This window comes from Leptonychotes weddellii, chromosome 3 (assembly GCF_054177405.1).
Source record: "Leptonychotes weddellii isolate Sample4059 chromosome 3, ASM5417740v2, whole genome shotgun sequence".
Classification (NCBI taxonomy): Eukaryota; Metazoa; Chordata; class Mammalia; order Carnivora; family Phocidae; genus Leptonychotes; species Leptonychotes weddellii.
The window spans coordinates 133,398,023-133,403,037 of NC_138371.1; positions in this window are offsets into that span (position 1 = coordinate 133,398,023).

A 5,015-nucleotide genomic window follows, 5' to 3' on the forward strand; every position below is an offset into this window, starting at 1 on the left:
TGTTTCCTTTGCTGTGCAGACTTTTTATCTTGATGAAGTCCCAAAAGTTCATTTTTGCTTTTGTTTCCCTTGCCTTTGGAGATGTGTCTTGAAAGAAGTTGCTGTGGCTGATGTCGAAGAGGTTACTGCCTATGTTATCCTCTAGGATTTTGATGGATTCCTGTCTCACACTGAGGGTCTTTCATCCATTAAGAGTTTATCTTTGTGTATGGTGTAAGAGAATGGTCAAGTTTCATTCTTCTGTATACAGCTGTCCAAACTTCCCAGCACCATTTATTGAAAAGACTGTCTTTTTTCCATTGGGTATTTTTTCCTGATTTGTCAAAGATTAGTTGACCATAGTTGAGGGTCCATATCTGGTCTCTCTATTCTGTTCCATTGATCTATGTGTCTGTTTTTGTGCCAGTACCATGCTGTCTTGGTGATCACAGCTTTGTAATATAGCTTGAAATCAGGCAAGGTAATGCCCCCAGCTTTTTCTTTTTCAACATTTCCTTGGTGATACGGGGTCTTTTCTGGTTCCATACAAATTTTAGGATTGTTTGTTCCAGCTCTTTGAAAAATGCCATTGGTATTTTGATTGGGATGGTGTTGATCTGGGCAGCATAGACATTTTGTGTATTCTTCAAATTCATGAGAAGCTGCCAAATAATTCTCAAAGTGGTTTTACTATTTTATTCCACCACTAGTAATATATGAAATTTCCAGTTGCTTCATATCTTGCCCTCATTTGGTTTTATCACTCTTCTTTATTTTCGGTATTCTAGTGTGTGTATAGTGCACACTGATTTTAATTTGCATGTCCCAGATGAGTAATGATAAAACCTTCTCCTGAATGTTTACTGGTATCTATTCAAGTCTTTTGACAATTATTATTGAATTCCTCATGTAATATCATTGGGTTTTTTGTTTTGTTTTGTTCTGTTCTTTATATATTCTGGAAACAAGACCATTGACAGATCTATTTACAACAAATAATTTTCTCAATTTGTGCCTTACATTTTCCTAATGGTATCTTTTAATGAAAGGAAAATTTTAATTTTGATAGAACTTCATTTACCAATAATATTTTCTTCATGGTTAGTGATTTTTCTGCCCAATTAAGTATGTCATTTTCCTACCCCTAAAACACAAAGTTATTGTCTTCTGTTTTCTTCTAAGAGTTTTATGGTTCTGAGTTTTACATGTAGGTCTATGATCCAGAATTTTGTGTAGAGAGTGAAATAGGTACTGAGTTTTATATATATATTTGGCTGAGGGATTTACCTAGTTGTCTTAGCAATAGTATCTGTTAAAAACATTCAATTCTCATTGAATTAACCTAGTATCTTTGTAAAGAATCAAATTGACTCATATGTGAATGAGTCCAATGGGAACAGCACTGTTCAAAAGAACTATATAATAATGAAAATTACTCTATCTACATTGTCTATTAGGGTAGTCATTAGAAACATGTGGCTACTGAGTACTCAAAATGTGATTGAGATAACCAATTTTTAATTTAATTTTATTTTTGTGAATTTAAATTTAAATAACCACATATGGCTAGTGGCTTCCTTATTAGAGCAGATCTGGAAAGTGTATTCTATTTCATTGATCTCTTTGTCTATTCTAGGTAAATCACATTCTATGCAAAACAGCTTATTATAAGTCTTGAATGCAAGTGGTGCAGTTTCTATAAATTTGTCTTTATTTTTTTAAGACTGCTTAGGCTCTTCTAGAGTCTTGGTGTTTCCATATAAATAGTAGAATCACTTATTTCATCAAAAGAGCCTGCTAGAATTTATAAAGGAATTGTACAGAATCACAGCTCATTTAAGAGAAAAACTGACATCTTAATAGCACTGAATCTCCCAACATATGAGAATGGTATTTTTAAAATTCATTATCCAGTTGTTTTTTGGTAGTTTAGAGAAATACAGTGATTTTTGCACATTCACCTTGAATTCTGTAATCATGCTAACTTTACTTCTTGGTTCTACTAACTGCTTATAAAATCCATAGTATTTTCTATATCTATGATGAGGTTGTTTGCAAATAGAGTTCACTTTCTAATATTTATAACCCTGTGGGTTTTTAATGTACACAATCATGCTCCCAAACTTGAAGACTTATTTATCTGATTGTGTTACACTAAGATCTCCAGTATGACAATGAATTACATTTTTAGAATATTCTTGTTTTATTTCTGATCTTAGGGGAAAAGCACCCATTATTTTACCTTTGAGTATTCTGTTAGCTAGAGGTATTTTATACACTGAGGAAGGTCCTCTCTATTCCCAGCTTGAGAAAAGCATTTAGTTTTGTCAAAGGATTTTTCTGCCTCTGCTGATATGGCATATCGCATCGATTTGATCTTGAAATATTAAACCAACCTGGGCGCCTGGGTGGCTCAGTTGGTTAAGCGACTGCCTTCGGCTCAGGTCATGATCCTGGAGTCCCGGGATCGAGTCCCGCATCGGGCTCCCTGCTCGGCGGAGTCTGCTTCTCCCTCTCCCGGTCCCCCCTCTTGTGTTCTTTCTCTCTCTCACTCTCTTTCTCAAATAAATAAATAAAATCTTAAAAAAAAAAAAAAAAGAAAAGAAATATTAAACCAACCTTGGATTTCTGGAGTAAACTCCACTTGATCATGCTGGGTCACAGTAAAGGTAATAAACCTTTTCATTTCTAAAAGGACACTGTTGTCTTAAGGCCTATTTTATCTTATATTAATATAGCTAAACCAAGTTCCTGATAGCTATTAGTCTGATATTTCTGTTTTCTAAACTTTTATTTTCTTTACCTTTAGATGTGTTTCTTGTTATATTTTATATTTCTTTTTAAATAAATCTATCAGTCTTTATCTTTTAACTGGTGACTTTAGTCCATTTACATTTATTTTAAAAATTAACCTATATGTAACTGTTTTATCACAGAAATTTATTATTTCAATATGTCCCACTTTCCCTACATTAAGATATTTCTTTCTTACTATTCTTCTAAAATGATACCTGTACTTCCCTCAACTCTAATACTATTTTTCTATTCCGTAATACTGACCCATTTGTTAATACTATGTATACTTTGAGTTTTTTATGAATATATTTGTTTACTCTTTTTTGTTTGTATATATATATATACTTATATCCATACATATGTATATTTAATGATATAATATAAACATATTTTGTTTAAAGATAATAAAAATATCTGATCATCTTTTTCCAAAGTGAATCTGGTAGCTCCTCTTGAGTGTGCATTTGTGCATTTTTAAGTACTCTGTTAAAAATTTTTCACTGAAGGGACGCCTGGGTGGCTCAGTCGTTAGGTGTCTGCCTTCGGCTCAGGTCATGATCCCAGGGTCTTGGAATCAAGCCCCGTATAGGGCTCCTCACTCCATGGGGGGCCTGCTTCTCCCTCTCCCACTCCCCCTGCTTGTGTTCCCTCACTCACTGTATCTATCTCTGTCAATGAATAAATAAAATCTTTTAAAAAAAATTTTTTTTCATTGAAAATATTTGTGTGGTGACTCTTCTGAGGCATCATAGGTTTAAAAATATTTCCTGAGGATATTTTTTGTCATGTTGTAACATTTCAATAAAACTTCACCTGGATATTGAATCCTATGTTCTGAGATATTTTTTTCCAACATTTTGAAAATACTGTCTTAAGGCTTTATTGAATTCAATACTGAAGTTGAAAAATCTTATGTAAATCTAATTTTTGTTCTTTTGTATGATCTATTCTTTCTCCTTATAGCTGTCAGATATTTTCCCCTTTCCTCTAATAATATATTGTACAATTAGTGTGGGTTTTTTCCTAAACTCCCTTCTTTGACCCTTCATTAGATTTCTTTAATATGAGTTCTTCCTTGGTTTTTCAAACTAATTAAGGGTGTTTACTGGACACCTTAACTAAGACTCTTGTCTCAAGTGTTCTACATCCAATTAAAATTCTAAAATGAGCTCCAGGTTATAGACATCAAACTATAATAAAGACTGAAATAGGTGAAGGGGATTAAGCATAAACTTCCATTTATAAAATAAAAGGTCATAGAGATGAAAAGTAAAGCATAAGGAATATATTCAGTAATATTTTAATAACATAATATGATAACAAATGGTAACTACACTTGTTGTGGTGGACACAGAATTATCTAATAGAATTGTCAAATGACTATGCTGTACACCTGAAACTAATATAACACTGTATGGCAACTATACTTAAGTAAGAAGAACTTTGTATCACTATTCTTGGGGTTATTAATGTAAAAATGGTTTTTATTTGCATTAAATACCAATTTTAAAATATGATTTGTAGTAATTATTTCTGATAATTATCATGAAGACACAGTGAAATCTCTAGTACCCACCTTAGAGTAATTAACAAAGAATATTCCTCATATGTATTTTCTAGATGCTCCAATAAAAAGACTAGATACCAAAAGTTTGCCCAAATAGAGTATTAAGTTACTCATATACATCATTTTCAAGGGATTTACAAAGCTTAGTAGTAAATGGATATGCATGTGTGGTACTGATAGTAGTTTTCATATGTGTGAATTATTTCTTAGATGTGAATTCTTCTTATCTCATGTCATCATAAAAATGTAGAGTGGCACCCAGGTAGCTCAGTCAGTTAAGCATCCAACTCTTGATTTTGGCTCAGGTCATGATCTCAGGGTCCTGAGATCCAGCCCTGCATCAGGCTCTGCACTCAGTGCACAGTCTGCTTGAGATTCTCTCCTTCTCCCTCTGCCCCACCCCCCCAAAATAAATAAAATCTTTAAAAAATGTAGAAATTGATAGATGCTCATATCAAAAACAACTTTTTGTTAACAAAAATAATTTAATATACAAAAAACTAAGGAATAAACTCAGGAACTGTCACAAGAGGAGCCTAAGGAGTCATGATGACTAAATATGATATGATGTGGTGTACTGGTTGTGATCCCAGAATTGAAAAATGACATTAGGTAAAAAATAATAAAATATGAATAAAGTACGTATTTAGTAAAAAATAATGTATCCATATCT